This window comes from Setaria italica, chromosome VIII (genome assembly GCF_000263155.2).
Source record: "Setaria italica strain Yugu1 chromosome VIII, Setaria_italica_v2.0, whole genome shotgun sequence".
Taxonomy (NCBI): Eukaryota; Viridiplantae; Streptophyta; class Magnoliopsida; order Poales; family Poaceae; genus Setaria; species Setaria italica.
In genome coordinates, this window is record NC_028457.1 from 27,012,185 (window position 1) to 27,039,060 (window position 26,876).

The 26,876-nt window shown below is 45.4% G+C and overlaps 1 pseudogene; it reads right to left on the reverse strand.

Annotated features, from left to right (window-relative positions):
* Positions 1 to 17,197: 17,197 nt before the first annotated feature.
* On the reverse strand, positions 17,198 to 23,562 carry LOC101757921 (annotated as a pseudogene).
* Positions 23,563 to 26,876: the final 3,314 nt, after the last annotated feature.

The window sequence follows — 26,876 nt, forward strand, 5'->3', positions numbered from 1 at the left end:
TTTGTTTCTGTCAACTGGTCATTGACTCATTAGTGTTGTCATCCATTGTTAGAAAATCTTCAAGGCAAATCATCGTCCACTTACGGTTATCTTCAAGATTAATCTTAGCATATCGCTCATATCCACCCAATACTAAAAACCTACCATTTAGGAGATTTTGGAGATGAGAGAGAGTCCTAGCAGACTACCAATCTCTTCCGCAATACCAAAATAGTTTTGACAATTGCCAAAAACTTACCTCCTCTCTCCTTGATGTAGGGGAAGAAGCAGCCCTCTCCACACCTCTCCCCTATCGACCGTTGGCTTTGGCGCACCGGACATGTCCGCTCCGCCCACGCGCCATTGTTCGGTCGCGACACCACCATGTCGAGGAATCCTGGCGATCCCTGCACACCCAAGCCTACCAGAGAGGGAGGGAGAGAGAACCTCCGGTGAGAGGGCGGGCCGGCTGGCACCGGGCAGTGAGGAGGAGCAAGCGCCGCCACTGGGAGGGGGCGTATCCGTGAGGAGAAGGGCGTGGAGGCCGCCGTCGGGCCATGCGTGGGGAGAAGGGGGTCGCGCAACGGCTGGCACGGAGGAGAAGGACACTTCGCCCGAGACTGTCGCTTTCCCAAAATTGGGGGAAACGCGAACTTAAAGGCTCAGACCTCGGGCCAAGGCACAGGACAAAAGTTTGTCCGTCGCAAGTTCGTCAACACCAAGACGGGACAAGCTCACTATATGACTGTAGAAGAAATTCCAGAAGGAGAGCCTATCCTAGCAGGTATGTATCTTGTTAACAATTATCCTGCTATGGTTTTATTTGATTCCGGCGCATTGCATACCTTTATAAGTAGAAAGTTTGTTACACAACATCAACTAGAGGTTCATACCTTAAATGTCAAGTATGCTATTCAAGCTACGGGGGCCACACAGAATACAAATCAAGTAGCTCGCAATGTGATTTTAAACCTAGAAGGAAATAAGGTGGGAGCTTATCCTTTAATTCTGGAAGATCAAGGAATAGATCTTATTTTGGGAGTAAATTGGATGAAAGAACATGAAGTTCAAATTAATATGGTTACTCGGGTCGTTAGCATGAAAGATGACCAAGGCCACTCTTTCGAGCTCCAATTACCCGTTCATCCTTGTTTGGACCAGATGGTCAAAAAGACTAGAGCAGTGACTCTAGAATCTATTCCTGTAGTTAATGAGTTTCTAGATGTATTTCCAGAAGATTTGCCTGGGCTACCGCCTGATAGAGCGGTAGAATTCACTATTGAGTTAGAACCAGGCACCGCTCCTATTTCTAGAAGACCATATCGAATGCCACCTAAAGAGCTAGCAGAATTAAAAATACAACTCCAAGAATTGTTGGATAAGGGTTTCGTCCGACCTAGTACTTCACCATGGGGCTGCCCAGCTCTTTTTGTTAAAAAGAAAGATGGCACATTAAGGTTATGTGTGGATTACCGCCCTTTGAATGCGGTAACCATCAATAATAAGTATCCGCTTCCACGGATTGATTTGTTGTTCGACCAGTTGTCTGGAGCTAAGGTCTTTTCAAAAATTGACCTTCGGTCAGGGTACCACCAGATTAACATAAAACCCGAGGACATACCAAAAACAGCCTTTTCAACCCGATATGGACTATATGAGTATTTGGTTATGTCTTTCGGACTGACAAATGCCCCAGCGCATTTTATGTACCTCATGAATTCAGTATTCATGCCGGAGCTAGATAAATTTGTGGTCGTCTTTATAGACGATATCCTTGTCTTTTCTAAAAATGAGGAGGAACATGCGCAACACTTGCGCATTGTTCTAAATAGACTCCGAGAACACCAGTTGTATGCCAAGTTTAGTAAGTGTGAATTCTGGTTAAAGAAAGTTCCATTCCTTGGGCACATACTGTCCAAAAAAGGAATCGAAGTAGATCCCGGAAAAGTCAAGGATATACTGGATTGGAAGTCACCAACTTCTGTTCATGAAGTAAGAAGTTTCTTGGGAATGGCTGGCTATTACTGTAGATTCATTCTCAATTTCTCAAAGGTTTCCAAACCAATCACAGAGTTATTAAAGAAGGACATAAAATTTGAATGGAAACCTGAGTGTGAGGAATCATTCCAAGTCTTGAAGAAATTACTGACTACAGCCCCAGTGCTAGCTCAACCTGACATAGAGAAACCTTTTGATGTATACTGCGATGCCTCAGGAACAGGCATCGGGTGTGTTCTGATGCAAGAAGGCAGGGTTATTGCTTATGCTTCTCGTCAATTGAAGCGTCATGAAGAGCATTACCCTACTCATGATTTAGAGCTTGCTGCCATAGTGCATGCACTAAAGATATGGCGACACTATCTTTTGGGTAGTGAATGTCGTATCTTTACCGACCACAAAAGCTTGAAATACATCTTCACTCAGATGGACTTGAATATGAGGCAAAGACGGTGGCTAGAACTGATTAAAGACTATAAACTAGAAATTCATTACCATCCTGGTAAGGCTAATGTGGTGGCTGATGCCTTGAGCAGAAAGGCCCAATGCCATTGCACTACCGTCCAGTCTAACCTGAAGACCTTGTGTGAAGAAATGGGAGAATTACGTTTGGAAATAGTAAAACAAGGCACACTTCAGAATATTATGATTCAAGATACCCTAAAGGAAAGAATCATAACAGCCCAAAAAGAAGATCCATGGATTAAGCTACTTTATCAGCAAAACGCCGAGGGGAAGATTCCCGAATTTAATCAAGAAGAAGATGGAGGACTGTATTTCAAGAACAGGATAGTGGTTCCTAAAGATGAGGACCTAAGGAAATTAATCTTAGAAGAAGCACATCTATCCAAGTTCTCCATTCATCCCGGAACAAATAAAATGTACCAAGATTTAAAGCAAAGATTTTGGTGGGCCAAAATGAAACCTGAAATTGCAAGATATGTATCAGAATGTGATACTTGCCAAAGAGTTAAACCCATATTACAAAAGTCGGCAGGTTTGTTACAACCTTCAGAGATCCCTGTCTGGAAATGGGAAGATATTTCTATGGATTTCATAGTAGGACTGCCTACTACTTCAAAAGGATATGATTCCATCTGGGTTATTGTCGACCGCCTTACTAAGTCAGCTCACTTTATTCCAGTCAAGACTACTTACTCTGTGTCAACATATGCCAAACTCTATATAGCCCGGATTGTATCCTTACACGGAGTGCCAAAGACCATAATCTCCGATCGAGGTTCCCAGTTTGTTTCCAGATTCTGGGAACGACTGCAAAAGGACATGGGTACTACTCTCATTAGAAGTTCTGCTTATCATCCTCAAACTGGAGGACAGACAGAAAGGGTCAATCAAATTTTAGAAGACATGTTAAGAGCATGTGTCCTTACCTTCTCTAAGCTATGGGATGAATGTTTGCCCCTAGCCGAATTCTCCTATAATAATAGCTATCAAGCTAGCATTAAGATGGCACCTTTCGAAGCCTTGTATGGTCGAAGATGCCGAACTCCTCTAAATTGGTCAGGAGTAGGAGAAAGGACACATCTGGGATCGGACTTGGTTATGGAAACCGAGGAGAAGGTCCAGAAGATTCGCAAGCATTTAGAAGTAGCCCAGTCCCGGCAAAAGAGTTATTCGGACAAAAGAAGACGGTCCTTGGAATTTTATGCCGGAGATTTTGTATACTTAAAGGTATCCCCAATGAAAGGCGTACAGCGCTTTGGAGTCAAGGGTAAGTTAGCCCCGAGATATATTGGTCCCTATGAAATTCTGGAACGAAAAGGTCCAGTGGCATATAAGCTGTCATTGCCAGACCAACTTGCTTCTATACATGACGTATTTCATGTATCCCAGCTTAAGAAGTGCTTAAGAGTTCCAGAAGAAATTTTAGAAGATCCAGAAATTGAGCTCGAGCCAGACCTCACATATGAAGAGAGACCCATTAAAATTCTGGATCAAAAGACACGAGATACCCGAACCAGGAGTATCACGTTTTATAAAGTACAATGGAAAAACCATACTCCGGATGAAGCTACTTGGGAAAAAGCTGAAGACCTAGAGTCTAACTATCCGGAATTATTTGAAACCGTCAGGAACTAAGGAACAAAAGCCACCACCCCACTATCCTTATACAGAAAAAGAAAGAATAATTGACCTGACGCAGTTTCCTTTCCATTCCAAAAACCAAGGATTTAACCCCGGGAATCTCGGGACGAGATTCTGTTAAGGGGGAGAGGCTGTAATAATTGCCATTTGAAGTATTAAAGTAACTATGAGAAATCAGAAAGAAATCCAAAAGAAAAAGAAAAGAAATTGGCAAAAAGATCAAATTCGGTCAAATTTAACCGAAATTTGAATTTCAAATTTGAAATTCAGAAAAATTTGCCAAAAATGTGGACTACAAATGTAAGAATGTTTAGAACTTAGGGATCAAAAAAAAAATTCAGGACTGAAATTGGTGCTAAATAGCTCAAAGGAATTAAAGAAAGAAACAGAAACAGTGAAGTACTGTTCATCGTCCGAAAATAGGGTTCAGAGAAAACAGCTTCAGAGTCCATTTTGGAAATTGATTTCTGGAAAATTTTTCAAATAAGTGCACTAGAACAGCTACACCATATTGAAGTATGAATCTTGGACTACAATATTCATGTGTTGTTGGCCAGGAACAGTAAAGGGAAGGAATTCAAACTTAAGCTCAAAGTCAGCACAAAATCACAAGTTAACTGAAACTCTGAATTTGACTAAGTCTGAATAGCAGCAAGGCATCAACTTGGAGCTCGAATTCAGAGCAATGTAGCTAAAAGAGGGTACTTGTTCATGAGCAAAATGGAACATTGGGACATTGTAGAATATATTTGAGAAGAAATTGGACTGTGGGGAGAAGGATTGGACCACTAAATCAAATCACCAAGTGAGATCAGTGACACTGTCGGTGACTGACGAAACTGAATGACAGTTTCAGTTGAAGTTCACAAGAAACCGAGAAACAAATCCAAATTCAATCCTATTTGATGTTTATCTCGAGCCGAAGCCAAAATAAAAGTTGAAGAGCTCGAGTTTATCTGCCACTTTGGTTAAAGCATCTGAGCACCGTTGGATTGAGAATTAGCCGCGGAGAAGCTCTGAAGATCACGGGCGGTGACAGAGCGCCCGACGTGTCGCCGCCGCCGTCGTCGGTCGACCGCCAGGGCAACTAGCTAGGCCACCTCCTCACCACGCAAGCCTACGGGTAGGCCACGGTGTCGTCCATGCGCGGGGTTAAACGCTTGAATAGTTACTGCTCCCGCGCCGCCGTTTCACCGTCCCCCTTTTTACCGCTGCCCGCTCTTCTCTGTCAAAGCACCGTCGCCGAGCAAAATTCCACCACCTCCCCGCAGCTCCCGTCGATTCCTCTCGCCCACTCCTCCACAGACACCCTAGCTACACCCCAAGCCAGTCGTTGTCCCACATCCATGCCGGAGTAGCTGTGCTCGCCGCCGCTTTTGTCCGCCGCCGTCACGCCGCCCGCTCACGGTGAGAACCATCTTGCGCTGCTTCTCTTCTGCCTTGAGTAGTTGTAGTCGAGTCCTTGGGGTCCTAGGGTGGTGTAGGGGTAGATGTTTGAGTCAGTTGTGTCGATGTCGTAAGAAGCTATGGCCGGCCGAGGGAGTCGTCGCCTGTCGCCGTGGAGGGGATGGCTCCGGCCATCTCCCGGGGAGCTGTTGCCGCGCACGGGGTCGTGTAGGTATAGGAGTGGTGTTGTGACCTAGTCCCGCCGCCGGGAGGGCGCCGGCCGGCGAGCCGCGCTGCCCCCTGTCACGGGTGTGTTTTGGCGGGAGGTAGGAGAAGGCGCTGGGTACTCGGGCCCGCGCGTCAGTGGAAGAAGAAGAGGGGGGGAAGGCGTAGCAGCAGGCAGGCCGGGCGCGCGGTCGGTGGTGGGCCGATGCGTCGCGAGGGCCCAGTAACGCGCGCGGTTCGGCCGGCAAAAGAAAAGGGCCGGCGTGTCGTTAAGGCCCAGTGGAAGCCGGCCGGTGTCGCGGAGAAAAAGAAGAAAAAGAAAGTAGGCCATTGGGCCGGAGCTGGGCCGCAGAAAAAGAAAGAAAAAGAAAAATCGGCCCGCAGAGCCCGTCGGGAGGAAAGGATAAGGCCGGCGGGTAGAAGGAATAGGAAGAGTGGGGTCCGCGCCGTGGGGCCCAGTATTCGTGAGAGAGGGTAGAGAAGGGTCGAGTAAGAAAAGTTTTCCGGGTGATTTTCGGGAAAAATTAGATTTCCTTTAGCGAAGTAATTCGTTTAAATCCGTTTTACACCATTTTAATCACAGAAATTTGTAGAAGTATCCAAAATTAGTGAAACCAATTTTGTTAGGCTTGTTTTATTTTCCTTTATGCATTAAAAGTTTTACACCCTAGGAAAATAATAAAAATTTGGGTATTTATTTAATGCCTTCCTTTTAAGGTAATTAAATAAATACTTAATATTTATAAAATGTATAAAATATGAATAATACTTTATCAATCACAAATAATTCTTAACCCATAGAAAATTAGATTTTCAAGTTAGGAAATAACTACCACTTTTTCTAAAGATAAAAGAAAAAGCTATAAGGAGGGTTAAGTAAGAAAAATAAAAATATAGGTTAATCTTTTTAGATTTTTGTGTGTTGGCTTGCAACTTTATCATGATAAGTCGTATAGTCCTTGTTGGCTTGCAACTTTATCATGAAGAAAAGTTGTATAGTCTGTATTCAAAAATTTTGCATTCTAACCCCCTGCATGTATATATGCCGTAGATCCCGAAGCACCAGAAGAAGAGTATTGGGAATTCTCAGAAGGACCTTCGGAATCTGAAGAAGTGTTTGAGTTTGTTCCCTGTGAAGCAAATCCGTCAGCTTCTACTAATCTTTTTAACGAACAAGGCAAGCCCCGGTGCATTTACACCTATCTATTTTGGAGTCGTTATTTCATGTGACTAGTTGTAGGTTAATTGCTATATGTATGCACTAAGTCTAGGAGTTGATTGAAACCTATTCTTGTGTTTGATCATGCCTTGATTTAAGGACATCTTTGCCACTTGTTCGAACCTTAGAAACTACCCAAGTCTAGAATTGCTTACTTGCTTACGTGTTTGGTTTACCAACCTTAAGGAAAACTCTTAAGTCATACATGTTGCTTATGAAAGATAGCTTGGATTTTGAAAGTGGAAAGAAGCTAGAGATGTAGTTCTGTCTGCCAGATTAATTTGGTTAAGGCCCGATTCATGTCTTAACTGTTGATCAAGTGATAAGCCTCTGATCGCTTACTGGGTATGGGACCAGTAAAGCCCAGTAGATTAGTAAATCCTATGATCAGGAATGCTTCGTACCCGCGCTTGACGTGCTGGAGAATTGGCAGGGGTGTAGCCTGAAACTCACATGGAGATCAGGCCAGACGTGGGGTCCCATGTGGGGGTGCATCCCTAGGTCCGGGTAGTCGTATTCCTAATCATTGACTTTGCTAATCGAGAGGTTGTTAGTACGACCTGGACAGTCGTATAATGCTGGTGATCAGGGTACTCTCCTGCAGGATGTAATTAGATCCGGATCGCCGCAATTCTCGGTTATGAATGCACTTGATCGCTGTTGAGCATCGTAGTATTAATTCATGTAATATAAAATCTCCTGTTGTCAAGTATTGTATGATTTAACAGCTATGGTTGCTTTTACTTCTGTTATCACTTAGAATGGTTAGGTAATAGCTTAACCTAAATAAAAGACAAAACTAAGGCTTTACTCGTAGTAAGCTTTTCGGCAAAATTTGTGTCAACCAAGCACACCCAAAGGCTGACATGCATTCCAAAGAAAAACTATTATATTGGTTAGTCGGGTAAGACTTGCTGAGTACCCCGTACTCAGGGTTTTCCCCTTGTGGTTATCTTTCAGAAGCTCCACAGGAGGCTGCAGAGGAGGAGACCCCGAAGCCCTAGGGTATTGACTTGAGTCTTGCAATACCCTAGAGAAAAGTCACCTACGCATCTTCTCCTGAACTATTTATGTTTAAATCCTAGAGCTTGTCTAACACTGCATTACTAAGTTTGTTTCAACAGATGTCCTGTAATAAATCGTACCTCTTAATTATGTATGTAAAAATGTAATGTTTGTTGATATTATCCCATCGCGGATGTTATCCTGATGTATGGTTATGAGACACGCCGTGGATCCTTCGAGGAGTCCTAGGGACACTCGACGGACTACCGGACTTATGCTGTTTTAGGTGCGTTTCGGATAATTGCCATTCTGACGGCGATTAGGCGCACTTAAACCAGCTTAAGTTGGGCGGTTCCGCCACACATGGCCACCGATCAAGGACCATGACGGAAGTCCATGGCCGCCACTCGACAAGGATAGTAGAGGTTGACTGCCGCCAACCGACGAGGATGGTGGTGGTCCCTTCCTACCTCCTCGGGCCTCGCGCTTAGGGATGGTGTTGCCCCGGCGAGTGGTGGTGCTTCCGCGCCCTTGACCATGGCCACCTCTTTCTGATTTGCGTATGGTGCGACATCGGAGAGGCACCTGACCGGTGATTTCCATTTGTTCCACATACTCCAAATCATCAGAGGATGTGTCCTCCATAGCTCTAGGAGACAACGAATCGCTTAGCTCCCAATCCGTCAGCCGTGGAGCTTTCTCCTCTTCATTAGAGGATGTGCCATAGGTTGTCGCTCTAGGAGACAATAGCTCCATGGGGGAGGAAGAGGTGCGCTACCAGACTGGGGCCTTTTGGTGGTTGTAGGAATGAAGAAGTAGCTTACTCGACAAGGGAAGAGAATGGGGTAATACCGTAATAATATAAACACGGATGAGGCCATCCCTTCGTTGCCCTGCAAAGAAATGTAAAATCATAAAGCAATCCTCCAATCTCTCCATGAGTGCCACATCATCACGCTATTTCCAATAAATTAATTTCATTTCATGATATCATTTATTTTATAGAAACTAACTGCTCCGTACAATGCAAAGTTTCATTGGTTTTTGTTTCCAAGGCATACAAGCCATAGCATTTAAACAAGCGATAAATGTGCCCATGAATAGCTAAATGTCATCGTTATATAGGAAATTCCGGTCTGGTAAACAATAGTTAAACAAGACGATCTGATGTACACAAACAGACGGATGAAGTTGTTACTCAGGAGGGTCCTTTCTACAAAACATCAATACACCGGACCTTCGCCAACCGCTTTCACTTCCTCATCATTTGTCTTTCTTGGTATTGCAACCTCTACCTCGTCCATAACTTCCCCCTTGTGTCTATTACAAGTCCTCTATTGTTCTCCCTCTACCTTCTTTTTTGGTTGTCCAGTCAGTCTCTCGTCCATCATGGTTCCTTCCTGGGCAAAACTTATGCCAGGTCTTGTTGTGAGCATAGCCAATAAATTAGTGATGCAAGAGATTTAATCAGGTTCAAAGCAGTTTGTAAGAGTTGGAACTATGCTCGTTTAGGTGAGGCATGCCCGTTTGACCCTTGGATTCTGAAATCTGAAGATATTGGTGAATCTGAAGCAGTGACATTCGCATCCATCCTGGATCACCAGCTCTTTTGAGGTCTCCTTTCCAGCATTAGCTGGGAAAAGGACTAGTTTGATTGGTTGCGGCAGATCTGGACGCCTAGTCTCCATAGATGACAGAGATGGGAGCTCCGCACTCCTGCTGAATCCTTTGTCTCCATGGGAGCACATTATCCTTCCTCAACTTCCAACATGGTGCCATATGGCTGCTCTCCATGCTTGTATCTTGGGCTTGGAAACACCTACTAGCGCAGAGTCATTTCTTGTGGTAACTAACTTTTGTCCCCTTAAATCTTCTCCATCACTAGGGTCATTGCCCATCTCCATCTGGCAATTGCGAAGCCAATTCGACTAGATACCATACCTTCGAACGGTTTCTGATCCAGTTCTTCTAAACACACCTGGATCTACTTGGGGCTTCATCTTTGTAACACCCTAATTTTCAACTTTTGCAAATTAATAAAATTTGATAGAATTTGCTAGAATTTAATTGCTTGTGTTCAAGGACCTAAGGATTTTCTTAAGGTTGCATTTAATTTTTTCTAACATAAGTTAATGAATCATAGGAGTTCATTGTTGCATTCATGCTGGTGCATTGGTTTTGTTTGTTTGAATTCAAATTTGTGTTTCAATTCATTTGATTGAATCCCTTTAAACATTATCTTTTTCTTTCCTTTTTCTCTTTTCCTTTCGGCCCGCTCCTCCTTTTGGCTCAGCTCCGCAGTAGCAGCGCCATAACAGTTAGCCCACCAGGCCAGCCCAGCAGCGGCCCATCCTCGACGCCGACCTGCTCCTGCACCCGCCTTCCGCCTCACCTGGTGACACCACGCCCGACTCGAACTCGAGTTCGAGTCAGATCGCGCCGCCCCGCATCATGGTGTGCATGCTAAGGCCACCCCGGGCCTTTATAAACCACGCCGCCGCTGCACCTCGAAGGTCCCACCAAACCCTAGCACCCCCGCCTTCAGCTCGTGCGCTGCCATCTGAGCTCGAACCCTAGCCGCCAAGCCGCCTCGCTCGTTTTCTATCGCCGCCGCGTTCCCATCGATGAGATAACCACCCGAAGCACCACGAGGAGGTAAGGAAGCCGCCCGTGAAGATCTCGTCCACCCCCGTGCCCTCATTCGTGCGCACGAGCTCCCCGGAGTTACCGCCGTCGCACCGAGCCGCTCTGCCATGTCGACTCGCACTGTTGTCACCTCGGCCGCCGTGGAATCCACCTAGATCGGTTTGTCGTGCCGCCAGCTTCGTCCCGAGCAAGTCCCCATTGAGAATCGTGGACCGCCGCTCGAGCTACGCTCGATTCCGGTGAGGCAGCCCCGCTCCATCACCTCGCGCCGCCCGTCTCCTCCCGGCTTGCCGCTAGCCGTACGATCGTGAGCCGACGACCCAGATCGGATCTAATCGGAGCCAATATCGTTCAACCCAAGCTGCTCATGCCACTTTTGCAAAAAGGCCCTTGTTGTTTTCTCTTTTTGCACGCGAGGTCCTGCGCAGTTCAAAAGTAATTAGGTTTTAGTCCTTTTCTTTCTATTTTAGCCCCTATCTTTATAGTTTTTATGTCTGCCATCCTAGACCTATTTTGTTTCACGTTAGACATTCTATTTATATGTTTAATTAGGTTTTAGCTCTCGGTTTCTTTAAGTTTAGCCCCTAGAAGTTTAGTTTTCCGCAGTTAACCCCCTGAACATTGTTTAGCTCATATCTTCAGTGTTTTAAATCCATTTTAAGCGATTCTTGCGCCTATGAGTTCGTGTTGATACATAGATTAGTTTTATGATCTTGTTTTACTCTGTTGCTACTTCTTGATGTAATGTTTTCTTATTTTAGTCCTTTGTTTGCTTGTATGTACTTGTTTGGTGCGCATAGAAGGATCGTAGTTCGAGGGATTCGAAGAACAAGGCTTTGAAGACTTTGAGCAGCAAGAGCAAGTTTAGGAAGGCAAGTCATGTCCTTGATCATAATTTGATCCTATGCAACCTTTATTTTCATGTTCATACACATATGCTATGCACTTTAAGTATATAAACATGATGGGTCCTATTTAATTAAGGTGTGCCTAGTTTTATGCCTACACCTTGATTAACCTGGATTTACTTTACTGTTCGATAGTTCTTGCTTAGTTTCTCTAACTGGATATGGTGGTATTAATGAACCAATGCTTAAAATTGTTTTATTTATGCTATGCCTTCCATTAATACAAGATCACCATGCTTAATTGGAACATGGAGAACCACCCAGGAAAACAGTACAACTATAAGAACTACATGGCTCTAGTATTGGCTAATTAATTAGAGACTCTAGTCTGGGGTAATCTTACCGAAAGGGCAAGAGGGGAGGTGTTGATGGGGTATAGCCCGGCCCTCAAGCTAATCTGCTCTATGGTAGCTTTGCGGTCTTGAGAGAGGTTTATGCTCTGCTTCGACCTGAAACCTTAGCGGGTTACTACTTGGTAGGGAATCTTTCTACAGACCTCGTAGCATCCCTATGCAATCACACCTTGAAAGTGTGGTATTCTGCCTAGCCCGCACAGCATGGTTACACATTGCAATTACATCCCCTTTGCTATTGTCTCCATAGATAATACTTTCTTTAGGTGTGACATAATGCTGTAGGGATACATCTTTGGAACCCCCACACTTCTAAACGTAGCTTTCTTTGTGTAGGCACCAACATACTTGACCACTATTTTACCATTGTGGTCCAATGTAACCATGTAGTCAGTGGTGTATCTTGGTGAGGGCTCATGTGCAACCACTTTGTCCTTTGACCTTATTATGGATTTATCCACAAACATTTACCTTGGTAGTGGCTTCAACAAAAATTAGCTTGACTTGAGTTGGAATGGTCTTTGTCACACCATATACCATGTCCATCAATTCACCAAGGTTAGCACCCTTGTTGAACATGAGGACCTCCTTACCATTTACCACCTTCCGGTCATTTACCTTGATACACTTGTAGTGTCCAAGCCTATCCATATGGCTAGGATGCCTCCCAGCCTTATACTTGATCTTGGGCTCGTCCTTGACACTACCTTCATAACCTTGTGCTACTAGCATGTTCAACCTCTTGATTTGAGCATCCCTTGCTTGGATTGACTTCTCTAATTTATCAATGTTAGCAACACAAGCATTCACATCAATTTTATAACATCTTGAGAAACCTTCACTTGTGAAGATATTGGAGTCAAGAGTTGCCTTGGAACTAGTTTTGGTGCTCTCCCAAAGTGCACTATACTTAACTTCAAGGTCCTTGAATTTGACCTTTAAGCATGACAAGCTTTCTTAAAGTTCACTATGAGTGGCCTTCAGATAAGCTAGAGATTCATTTGCCAAAGTTTGCTCCTTTGACATCCTCCCATTTGAATCACTAGCTAAAGACAAGTCAATAGCCAATTTTTCAACATTCACTTTTTCCTCAGCAAGGGCCTTCTCTAAAGTAAGGTTTCTCTCCTTTTCATGGATGAGCAAGTCTTCTTGCTTGTTGAGAGATTCCTTCTTTTTCTCCAATTTCTCCATAAGCTTTTTAATTTCTTTGTAACATTTCTTGCCAAAATTCTTTTATCATGTTTGCTTTATATGTTTCCTCTTCATCTTCCAAGACATTTTGCACAACACTAGATATGGAAGAAGAGGAGGAAGAAGATATGATAGTTTCTTCTACCTTAGTTCCTCTTGCCATGAGAATAAGAGGAGCATCATCATCATTGTCAGAGGTGTTGTTGGTGTAGGAGGCTTAAGTATGGCTAGAGTTGCCATACATTCCTTGTCAAAGTCTTCATCACTAGAATCCTATTCATGACCAACATGAGCTTGACCTTGATACTTTTTTTTGTAGTCTTTGCTCTTCTTGTATTTCTTCTCCTTCTTGTCCTTATTCTCCTCGTACAGACACTTGAGCTAGAATTGAGAGCAACTCCATTGTTCATCTTTAGGCTAAGTGACTTGGCAACATCTCTCTGGACCAACTCTTGATGCAAAATCTCTCCAAGAAGTTGATTTGGGGTCTTTTTTCTTGAAATTTGGATCTCTTCTAAGCATAGTGGCAAGAGAAGGGTTCCTTGGTGCGAAAGGCCTAAGCATCTTCTTAGTGACCTTGTGGTCATCCCAATTCGTGCTTCCAAGAGATCTAATGTCTGATACAAGGAGCATTAGTCTATCAAACATTTGTCTCACAGTTTCTTCATCAAGCATGGCAAAATGCTATAGTTCTCCATGAATCAAGTCCATCTTCCCTTCTCTTACTTGATCGGTCCCCTCATATGCCTCCTTTAGAGTATCCCAAATCACTTTTGCAATCTCAACGGAGCGGACCTTGTTGAATTCTTGAGCACACAATGAACTTGTGATCACCCTTATGGCTTGTGCATTGCGGAAGAGATTTGTGCAAGCTCGGCCGTTGGTGAGTCACACCTACAACCACAACTTCCTAAATAGAAGGGTGAAGCTCGTAGAATTGCATTTTCATATCATATGCCCACTTGGGATAATCCGTCCCATTAAAGTAAGAGGTTTTCCCCAAGTGGACCGATTGAAATTGTGAAGGAGGATACTGAGATGATGTATTTTCATAATTATGAGGAACTTGATGTAACCCATAGAAAGGAAGCTTGTCCCTTTCTTTCTTTATCCTCTTCTTCATCAACTTCTCAGCCTTCTTCTCAATCTTGGCCTTCATCATCTTTTTTCTTCTTTCCTTGCTTCCAAGTCCACACCCTCAAGTTCATCACTTGAGCTAGAATCATCATTTGAGCTTGCTTATGAATAGAGGGTGGGTGGCACCTTGGTAGCTGTCCTTCAGGATCCATAGGACCTCCTCCAAGGCCTACATTGGCAGCAGCAACCATAGCAGCAGCTTGAGCAACAGCTTCTTTGGCGGCGGCGACACCAAACACAAACCAAAGACATCTTGAATCCCTTAGCGGTTAAGCCTTAATCGAGAGATTAGACTTTGATACCAATTGAAATGATCGTGTGATGCCTAGTGGGGGGCTGAATAGGCTCGATCTTTAAAACCTGAAAAATTCTTCGTAGCAGAGTTAAATGGGTCGGAACATCTGACACTGTGCTGGAACTTCCGAAGGGGTCAGAACTTCCAGTACAGGGGCGGAACTTCCGACAGAGATAAAAATACTCTACGAAATTCAAAATTATACTTGTTTCAGCAGAATCTATTTGAATCAAAAGTACATCAATGAAGTCAAGAGACTACTACAGGTGATCTTTATAAGAGAAACTTCATGAGAATGTAGATCGGCACAAGTCAAGCTTTAGGTCAACATGAACTTGAAAAACACAACAAGCACATGAGATAAAGGATTTGTTTACCAATGTTCACTCGCATAAAGGAAGCTACATCTCTGTTGAGGAGCTCACAAAAAGCCGGATCCTCACTAACCCTTTACCTCTCCCAATCAATCATAAAGGAAGATTAGGTCACAAACTATGAATCCTCCAAGAGAATGGGCAATACAAACTTTTCGTGCGCACCACAATGAGAGGGTGTTCAAACGGGTGACGCTGAATCGTCTAGAAGCAAGCTTCAAGAGTAACAAACGTGGATCGAAGACCGAAGATGCTTCAAGTGGTCTTGGTATGAACTTGGTTGACCTCACACTCAAAGCTAGAGTCACACACCACAAATCTTCCTCTCACCCAAACCCTAGCTCAAAATTCTCAAAGATTTAGCTCAAGGAGGGAGTGAGGAGGAGGATTGAATGCCCTTGAAGGTTTTTGTTTTGTGGTAGGTCAGCCATAAATGAACGAGGGGGTCAAGGGGTATAAATACCTAACCCCTAGAAACTAGCCATTACTGTGATGGTTATGTGACTGTCGGAACTTCCAAACTAGTGTCAAAACTTCTGACCGTACAGGAATTAAAACCCCTGAGCATCCCCTGTTGGAAGTTACTAAGAACTTTTGGCAGGTATCGGAACTTCCGACCCTCACAGAAACTTTTAGAAACCACATGTGCAAGTGAGATGATTGTGTCTCTCATGGGTAGTTAGCATCTTAATTGAGCACTCTGACATCTTCAAGCCAACTAGTCGCGTCCATGGTGTTCCTATACTCAAATTCAAAAATAGAAATTATTAAAAGATCTTCTCTTAAGCTCCAACACCAATTTCAATTAAATTTGAGGTCCTTCCTTAGACTTTTGCACTTCTTAAGATTTAAACTGATTAATTACTTGATAAAATCATTAGTCTCTTAATTATTATGCATGTCATCAACACCAAAACTCACTTAGAGGGTCATATGCACTTTCAAATAGGAGGGCAGAAGAGGAGGGGCACCACTGGTCGTAGCCATGCCTATCGCGCCCGCCGCTTCACCGTTTGCCCCCATGGCCCGTGTTGGTCGCCCCCATACTCGCCACCCCGTGTTGCACACTGTCCCGACCAAGCTGTTGTGTCCCTCGCATTGATGCGAGTGTGCACGCAAGGCTATGTTGCGGGACCATATTGTAGCGGCGTTCGCATCTGGCCTACCTCTTGGAACCACATTGTATAGTCGCTCACGTCTGGCCTACCTCTTGGAACTAGATTGCAGCCCCTGCGCACGCACTTGGCTGAACCTGATTGCAGCCCCACCCACACCTTGCCTCCCTACCTCCATGTCACACAGGGCCGCCACTGTTACCCACCTGGCTTGGCACTGCAGCAGTGTGAGCGGACCCCTCCGCCCCTCGCCCACCAGGGTGCCGTTGTGGCCGTGAGAAGAGCTTGGGAGGGAGGAGAGAGAAGGGTGGATAGTATTGATTGTGGGGTGCAGGTGAGGAAACTGTGTGTTGGAAGATATCGTGTCTAGCTGTGATATCTTGCTGATTTGACTTTGTAGAAAACTGATCATGGATACTATGTTGTGACTGCCTTAATAAGTTGGCTACAGTCTTTTGTAGAAAAAATGAAGTTTTTCTTTAATCTTGGGAGTACCTTTGCATTATGATATACTGAAGACCGAATACATACATTCAACTAAAGTAAATAAGATCAACAAGCGGGACTTCTTTCTTATATATGGTTAGTTTGCTTCAATCTTGTTTGGCTAGCATCCCAGTGTACCTCGTGTCAGCGAAACTAAAGTAAATAAGATCAACAAGCGGGACTTCTTTCTTATATATGGTTAGTTTGCTTCAATCTTGTTTGGCTAGCATCCCAGTGTACCTCGTGTCAGCGATCAAATTATCCTTTACATGATCGAGCTCCTGATGGCGAGCTGCGTCGCAGAGGGCAACGTGGGAACATAATTCCTAAATAACACTCGAATGCATTTTTACTCGTTATTTTTGTTATTGTTTCTGTTTGTATAAAGCACGGCCCATCCTCGATTGCTTTTTGTCTTGTCATCCTCTCTCTCTTCGCGCTCGTTGTTATTGATTATGGGCTGTATTTATTATTTTTTTGCTGTGGCATTCCATCCAGCCCGCGACCATCCGGTCGATTCTTTGCAAAGCTGCATTTCAACCGGCCCATCCATCGTGGCCTAGAGGTTCATCTTCAGCCCCCCGTATCTGCCGAATGGGCTATGGACAAAATGTTTGAGCTCCCAAGCCCAATCACTCGCGCTGGTACAGTTGGGCTGAGAAGAAAATTATATGGGCTGGTCTAGGAAAAGAAGCAAAAGAGGGCAGGTGTCTCGGTGGAGGCCGATAGCGTCAGGAGGTCGGTGATGATGAACATGTTGGTCAATAGCCCGCGGACATTTAAACTTAGTTGCTATAAAAATCAAAGGCCCATCATGACATGGGCTTATTACCATACACATACATACTGTTGAGTGCTGACGCCAGAAAAAAAATATGAGGAAATTTTTCTGCTGTCTTGATCAAGTCCAGTGGGTGCAGCAACATTTCGAGGCGGCGCTGCTAGGTCTTCCCGTGCCCATGTCATAAAACACCCCGTACTGTGAACTCTGAATCCCTCGCGTGGGCGTGGACTTATTCGCATGCGCGCAACACTATCACCTCAGCCGTGAACCCCGGCCCGAGCCCCACAAGCAGCCCCCACTCGCACCCCTCCCCTTCACCCTCTCCGTCCAGCCTCCGCCGCCGCCGGCGCACCACCTCATCGAGGACGAAGATCACCGTCGGGCCTATCATGTTACCGTACTCACTGAGCACCCGGCGGCTTGCCGCCAGCTTCCCGGGCTCCAGCCGGAGAACCTTCTCGTAGCTGTCCATGATCAGCGGGCTGCCCGGGTGCACCACCCAGAAGAGGCTGTTCCACCCGCCGCTCGCGACCAGGCCGAGCGGCGCCACCGCGGCAGCCAGGACCCGCTCGATGTTCTCGCCGACGAGCACCGGCACCTCGAGCGGCGCGAGGCTGTAGCCGACGCCGGCCGCGCCGAGCTCGCCGGTGACGAGGCGCTCGGTGCCCGGGATCGTGGTCTGCGAGGCGGACACCATCTCGAAGGCGGGGCGCTCAGCGGGCTGCCGGGGGTCGGCCCCGACGACGACGGCGCCGGCGCCGTCGCCGAAGACGGCGTGCGCGAGGGAGCCCTCAGGCCGCGCCTCGTCGGGGGCGTGGAAGGCCATGGCGCTGAGCGCGTCGGCGCAGACGACGAGGACGCGCGCGCCGCGGTTGTTCTCGGCGGCGTCCTTGGCGACGCGGAGCGCGGCGGCGCCGCCCGTGCAGGCCTGGAAGTAGATCATGGTGCGCCGCACGGTGGGGCTGAGGCCCAGGAGGGAGGCGACGCGGACGTCGACGCCGGGCATCTGGGCGCCCGAGCTGGTGCTGACGACGAGGTGGGTGATGTCGCCGGCCGGGCGGCCCCACTCCGCGATGGCCTTCGTCGCGGCGGCCGCGGCGAGCTCGGGGAGCGCGACCGCGACGGCTTGTAGCCTGGCGTCGATGGATGGGAGTGCAGGGTCCAAGAGTTCCGGGTGGGCACGAAGGAGATCCTCGGTGACTTGGAAATAGCGTTTCTTGACACCCACCTGCTCACCTGAAACATCGAAGTCAGCATCCTAGTTAGTGTTGCTTCGCTACGTCCATGGCAAGAAACAGGACCATTGTGTGGCATTGATGTTTTCATAGTAAAAATTCCAAATTACTTCCAGTTAAAGTTTGCCCGGTAAAGTAATTTTTTGTTTCACTCTACCCCCGAAACTATGCCATTTGGTTCCATTACTCCTAACACAATTTGTTTTTTTTTCCTCCATGGAGCCTTAAATTAAAAATTTGCAAGATGATAGCATACGTCATAAGACATGTAGAAAAATATATCATGATTTTTTTATTATATTGATAGGATAGGATATGAAAATTAATGTTGAAAATTCATAATATAATTTTTTAACATATATTTTAATGTCCACTACTATCTTGCAAAATCTCATATTAAAATTCAACTTGTGTATGGAGAAACAAAAAAAGACAATTTGCATAATGGGGTTAGTTGAACCAAATAGCATAATTTAGGGGGTAAATTGAAAAAAATAATTTAGGGGTTATATGGACTTTGGCTATATGTGAGGGGAGTAATTTGGACTTTTGTTTCCTCTTTTTCATATGAGATTTTGTTATAAGTAATGGGTTATTGGAAGGTAATAAGGTGCGTTGAATACGGATCATACGGCATCATGGGTTCTGCTAAAAAGGAGAGGCCTCTCTGTCGGGCATGTATCCCAGACCCACGAGTAGACCCTGTGCAGCCCACTAAGGGACGTACTCGGAATCAATCAAGACTAGGGGGCTACGTGGCAAGAAGCGTATCCCACTCGGACTAGTTAGATGTGGATATAGAAACTACTCGGTCTACACCGAGTAGAACTCTGTAATCGTACCCGACTAGGATTCAAGCTTGTAACCCTGTCCTCCCGAGTATATAAGGGCGGGCAGGGACCCCCTTAAAGACAACAACTCATCTAAGATCAGTACAACCAACTCACAGGACATAGGGTATTACGCGATCTAGCGGCCCGAACCTGTCTAAATCGTGTTCCTTGCGTCACCATCGACTCCTTGATTCTCGACAGCCCTTACCGCACACAAGACCACCTAGGGTACCCCCCTAGGCGGGTTGCCGGTCTAAAACACCGACAGCTGGCGCGCCAGGTAGGGGAGGTCGTCGAGTTTCTCTGTGCGAGCTCGATAGCACCTGTCATTATCAAGCCTGTTTTCACCTTCGAATCAGGCGCAAATTTCATTTTCGGATCTTGGCTCTGTATTGCCGGTAACGATGGATCGTTTCAGCGCCAAATCATCAACATCCAGGAGAAGAAATATCTCGACAAAAGCCTTTCTCAGCCGAAAACAGAGGTTTCGGTCGGGAAAAACCAAAATTTTAAAATCAACAACACCGAGTTCAACTACGTTGCGGACTCGACCCCAGTTCGGACTAGTCGATATCAGTCACTTCACAAATCGACTTCGACTCCAAAACGGTTCCCATACGGACTCCGCAGTACAGCTGAGGTCTACCAAGGTCTCCTCACTCGAACTCAACTCGAACACGGGGAAGACAAAGACGACGACTTCGACTCGGACTACGTCCCAGAGATCCCACTATCAGGACCAGCCCAAGGTCTGATAATAACTTCAATACCGCAAGGCAGATTCGTTCACTGACCAGGAATGAAACCATCTCTCCTCGCCCGTGACTACGAGTCACGCCTCGTTGCTCATATAGACAACCTCCCGTACGAGGAAGGTGTCCCACTCACTTCACGTCGTGAGGAAAGTTCCACAGAAATCGCAACATCAAGCTCTGGAAGCTACTACCTAGACAGCGAAGTTTTTGTCATTACTCAAAATAACAATGCGGGTACTAGCCAACAGAGAACCCCTCGACGAATAGCACAACTCGACAACGTCTCAGAGGATGAGTCATCAGCTAACGCCCCACAAGATGAAACTTCCAATCAAAGAAACCAAAGAAGGATGCGCAATATTACTCAAGCTGAACGCCGACAAATGATGGCTACCAACATTCCCATCACAAACCTTGAAAGAGCATTTGACGCAGTACAGGCTCAAGAGCACAACACTCCACTCGCAGCAATTGCCTTGATCAACCTCGTATCAACTCTCATACCTCGAGACAGAGACAACAAAATCACAGCTCAACTTGTGCAGCGAGGCAACGGACTAGTTGCGCAACTTGCAGAACAAGCTTACAAGCTACTCGATAAGGAATCACCAATCCCATCTGTTCCTCGTATTACAGCGCATCAAGGTGCTGCAGTCAACAATAACTTCCACGAAGCACAAAGAAATAACAACGAAGTAGTCAACCAACCAAGGCAACATAGCCAAGGACCGAGCAGACACACCGCTCCAGTGCGACAAAAAGATGTTGGAGAAGTTAGCTGCACCAATTCTGTAAAAAGTCCTCGCCATATCCGAAAAAATCATGAAGTATCGAATTTCAGCGATCTACGAGAAATAATCAACAGTCGACGCGAGCGAGAAGTCGACAATTACAATCACTTTCCTGCCTTCACAAGTCGGGTAATGAGGACAAGACTACCCGAAAAGTTCAAGCCAACAGGAATCACTAAGTATGATGGCAAGCAAGACCCAATTCAATGGCTCCGATGTTACTCGCTAGCAGTCCAGGAAGCCAGAGGCAATAACGACACCAAAGTCATCCATTTTCCTATATGCATGGAACCCGCGCCTCTAACATGGCTTGAGTCACTCAAGCCTAGATCAGTCGACTCTTAGGAAGACTTGACAAAAGCTTTCACCAACAACTATGCTGACTCCATGACTAGACCAGGTAACAAGATCGATCTAAGTCAAGTAAAACAGAAAGAAGGCGAAACACTACGCGACTACTTACGACGATTCTTCGAAAAGAAGTCCACTATAGGTTACATTTCAGAAACAGACGTCATCGATTGCTTCCAAAATGACCTCTATGATCGATGAACATACCAAGACTTCGGCAGACGACGACCAACCAACGTCAAGGATCTCAAAGTCATGGTGCAACAATGGGAAGATAAAGAAGACAAAGAGCAAGAACGGTTCGGCTCTCATCGTAACCGCGGACGTGACAATTACAATCATGACCAGGATAGAAACCGACACAGTGATACTCGAAACAACTTTTCGAGTAATCAAAATTGCAAACGAAAACCTGACAACACTATCACTTCGATGACTAATTCAGGAAAGAAGGGACCTCGCAAAAACGATGATGGGCCAAGCTTCACCCAACTACTCAAAAAACAGTGCCCATGGCACCCGACTAGCAAACACTCAGCAATAGACTGCTACAGCATGCGCCGAGTAATGCAAGATTTGCCCGCACCACCACCTCCCGAGAAGTACAACAAGAAAAAGGATAAAGGCAAAAACAAGATCCAGAAGTACAACAAGAAAAAGGATAAAGGCAAAAACAAGATCCACTACGACGAAGAAGGAGAAGGCGACTTCCAGACCGCCTCCAAAACAGTCAATGTCATTTTTGGTGAAATCCCAATCACCGCATCCAAGCGGTCCAGTAAACTGGTACTTAGGAAAATCATGACCATCGAACCAATAGATCCAACATCACTAAAATAGTCAGAGGTACCCATAACCTTAGCAGAAGGGACCAGTGGACAAAATATGAGTCAAAAACTCAAAATTAGAGTGCTTGTAGCTAGCATTAATTGGGACGTCCAAAATTGAGTGCTTGTGTTAGGGGGTGTTTGGATCTTTAGGACCTCCTAAAATTTATGTCACATTGAATATTCGGAGGTTAATTAGGAGAACTAAATATGAGATAATTATAAAACTAATTACACAGATGGAGGCTAATTCACGAGACGAATCTATTAAGCCTAATTAATCCATCATTAGCACATGCTTACTGTAACATCACATTGTCAAATCATGAACTAATTAGGCTTAATAGATTCGTCTCGCAAATTAGCCTCCATCTGTGCAATTGGTTTTGTAACTAGTCTATATATAATACTCCTAATTAGTATCTAAACATTCAATGTGACAGAAATTTTAGGAGGGACTAAAGAAACAAACACCCCCTTAGATAACTCCCTAGTCCCTAATTGTTAGATGTTTATGCTAAAAGTGCACATGCATAGTTCAGTCCCTGCAATGAATTTTGTGCGCAGGCGCAACAAGTAAATCACAGAGAGAGGAATGCGCATACGAGGAGGAATAATGGAATCACTGTCCTGCTACTCAAGCGGATCAACTTCGGCAGCCGGTAGAGCAGGGAGAATGGAAGGGAGAGGACAACGGGAGGCGTTGGTCATATTCTGTTTGCTGAAAAGGTTATGGAATGGGCTTAACTTTAGTTAGCTGGGGAGGTAGAAAGCTAGTGGAAACGTCAAAGGATCAATTGTTTTGGCGAAGTCACACATGCATGCATGCCACGAGTGTTGCCACGTGTTTATTAGGCATGCATGGTGGGGGGGTTGGATGCCGTCCTTGTAAGCATTATTGATGTTTGAACCCATCAAACCAGTACCATACACAATTAGTAACAATGCGTATGTCATCGCGTGAGCTGCTGAGCATGCGTGTCTTCCTAAAATAATGAAAAATGCTTGGGAATGGACGCATGCTTCTTACATGTTTTCTTCATGATGTCTTTGAGGTGGCTGAGGTGATCGCTCTTGGTGACCCGGAAGTACCAGTCGGCGTACTCATCCTGCGGGATGCAGTTCGCCGGGTTCGCCGTGCCGACGGCGAGCACGCACGCGGGGCCGTCGGCCCGCTGCTCCCGCCGGAGCTTGTCCACCTGCAGTATTAATGGTGGAGGCGGCGCGCTGTTGGGCCGTCGGAGAAAAGAAACGAGCGCTAATGGATGTTAGACCATTGTGTACGCGCTCCTGTTGGTTAGCTATGACCGGCTAGTTCGTTTGGTTACCTGTCATTAGGACGACCGCCGACGGCAACGGAAGTGGCCGGCGCCGGTGCGCTGCCGTGGTCCGACGAGGTGGGCGGCGCCGCCGCTTCGGGACCGGGTGGCAGTGGCGCTGCCGGTGGAGAAGCTTGCTGAGACATGATGACCGGATGGTACTTGGATCGCTGCGGACAGGAATTGAAGTCGAGAGCATGCAGCAGCTCTAAACTTCGATAAGGATTTGATAGACTTGGATCCGAAGGGTTTCGATCGGGCCTTAAAGGAGCCGGAGCTTATGATGGTCGCACGTGTTACACGTGCTAACTGGCTACTGCCTTCTAGTCATCGCTTTTCGACCGGCTTGTGGCTGGTTTTTATCCACGCCAACCAAAGCTCTGCACAATTTAATAAAGAGCAAGTACACTTTTGGACCTACATGATCATGTCGACGTTTTCGCTGGTACACTTAAGGCGTCCGTATGCCAATACAAGCACATCTATGATCTGTGTATCTCTTCTTTTTTTGGGCAAAACTCGAGAGCATCATTCATTCATTTGCAGGATTACAGTCTCGGTTTGCCACCTCCTTGAGCCAATTTGGGAAGTGACTAAACCAGGAACAGACTCGATCAGACGGTGAGACCTTCTTCGCACAGCAATGTGCTGCTGAATTGGCCTCCCGTCTTACAAAAACAATCTGAAACGAAGTAAAACTCCTGCCTAGCTCCTGTGTTACATGCTATCAACCAGCCACCGGTGATCTGCCTCCATCCGGTGATTGTAAGAGCTTGGACTAGCGATGTGTTATCCAGCTCTAATACGACCTTATATCATAGCCCAAGGCCACAGATATGAGAAGACCATCCCTTGCTGACAAGGCTTCAGATGTTAGAGCATCAGGGAGGTGCTCATACCAGATCCCTTGTGCTGCTAGAATCTGCCCATCAGTATTCCTCAGGACCGCTCCTGTACGCCCAGTACTCGTCTGTTCCAAGAAGGCACCATCTGTATTTACCTTCACCGATCCAGCATCCGGTGGCTTCCATACATCTATTTTGTTTGCCTTATTTTGGTGCGCTCCATGAGTGGAGAGAGAGAGTTTGTTTGCCTTGTTTTGGAGTGCGGGTGAATGAGTGGAGAGAGAGAGTTTGTTGGCCTTGTTTTGGAGTGCAGGTGAATGAGTGGAGAGAGAGAAAGAGAAGATGCGTGGATACGAGTTGTTAAACTTTAATAGTGTCACATCGAATGTTCGGATGTTAATTAGGAGAATTAAATATGAGCTAATTATAAAACTAATTGCACAGATGGAGTGTAATTCGTGAGACGAATCTATTAAGCCTAATTAGTCCATGATTTGACAACGTGGTGCTACAGTAACCATTTGTTAATGATGGATTAATTAGGCTTAATAGATTCGTCACGTGAATTAGCACAGGATTATGCAATTAGTTTTATAATTAGCTCATGTTTAGTTCTCCTAATTAGCATCCGAACATCCGATGTGACACTGTTAAAGTTTAGCACCTCGTATCCAAACACCCCCTTAGTCGATCATCCATGCCCAATCATCTCCACCACATATGCCATAAAAAATGAAGGGGAGATGCTAATTAGGGGAGCTCAGAGGTGACACCACCAACGAAATATGTTGACACTAGGCAATAAGAGGATGAGAAAAGCCATGGTGAGTGATGAGCTGGTTCGTACCAGCTGACACTAGAGGAGGAGAGATATTATTTCGGAATGTGAGGTGGAAGGTGATAAGAGCAACTCTAACAGATTGGGAATCCTATTTTCCATTTTTTCTTCTTATAAAGGAATTCCCTCTCACGTTTTAAGGATATTGGAGAGAGGTGCTCCAGAACCTTTCCCTTTCCTTTCCTTTTCTTTTTCTTCCTTTGTTCTTATCTTTTTGCACATATATTTTATTGTAAACACTATTTCAGCACTACAATAAATCAAATTTTGTTATTCAACCACATACAGTTCAGCAACATTTCAAATCCCTAATTCAAAATTGGAATTTAAATACAATATAGGTTCAAATGCACCAAATGATCCACATAAATACGAAACATAGAGAAATCTATTACTCACGGATTTGCCACAAAATGCTCAACAAGGTCATCACGAAGTTGATCATGTGCCTCGCGGTCTTCGATCTTTTGATGCATTTCAAGGAATTTCTAGATTTGGTGTGTATCTTGCTTGGGTTCCACAGTTGTTCACACATGGTCATATACGAAGTCTTCCGGCTGGCCCCTCTCATCCTTTATTATCATGTTGTGCATGATGAGACATGCTGTCATGATACGCCACAAGGTCTTCTGATCCTAGAATTGAGCAGGTCCACGAACAAATTGTAAATTGAGACTGCAAAAACCCAAAAGCTCTCTCAACATCCTTTCTCACAGCTTCTTGAGCCTTGGCAAAGTCTGTTGTCCTATTACTATTTGGGTTTCTTATTGTCCTGACAAAGATGAACCATGAGGGATAGATGCCATCTGCAAGATAGTAGCCTATTGTGTACTCATGGCCATTGACTTTCCAAGTTCACAGGTGGACCTTTGGAGGACATTGATGTCATTGTGAGAGCCAGGCAACCCAAAGAATGCATGCCAAATCAATAAATTATGTGATGCAACTACCTAGTGATTTACTAAAATGATTCTTGGACCATGACAATGCCCAGTGAATTACCCATGCCATGTTGCAGGATAATTCTTCCAATACATCCAAGCATCCCCGGGAAGCCCTTTGCTGCACTCATTTGCATAAGCATTACAATGGCATCCTCATTTGGTGCTCACAAGTGTTGCTCCCCAAAAATCTCAATCACAACTTTGACAAACTCCCTCAAACTCTAAATGATGGTGCTCTCTACTATATAAAGTGTCTCATCAAGAGAATCAACTGCAAGCATGCATGTGACGCAGTGATCTTCTTTAAAGCACTATGACCAAGGTTCCCAATTGCATTCCTCCTTTCCTTTAATGAAAGTATGGGAAATGTGCTTTTATGGCATTTGCAATGCGCAAGAACAACCCCTTTGACATTCTTGACCCCCGCCTGAATGTGACCGGGCCAAACAGGCCTTCTACAAAAGTAGTCATCAAAGAGTTTGGCATCTTCTTATTCTGATGAACCAACTCATACCTTATCATGGAACCACCCCGCTTAGATCGCTCATTTTCTACAAGGTTTGCAAGCAAAATCATCACCACATCAGTCATCATCCAATGATGAGTCATCTTCAAAAAACAATCTAACAAGCAGCGAATCTATCTACCCAAAACCCACAAACAACTACAAAATCAACACAATATCCACCGAATTTGATATGAACAATGTGAACTCTTGAAAACTACCTTGCGGTAATTTTATTGAACACCTTGCGTGTCAATGAAAGAGGTGGACCATAGCAATATATGGAGCAGGCCAGGATGCTAAGCGCGTGATATGTCACGCAGGGAGAGATGTTGGCCAGCAGCTGGCTACCATGGTGCTCAGCAGTGCTTGCCAAGTGATGGCCTCGCACAACCCTATGAGCGGTGGCCACTAGGTGGAGGGCAG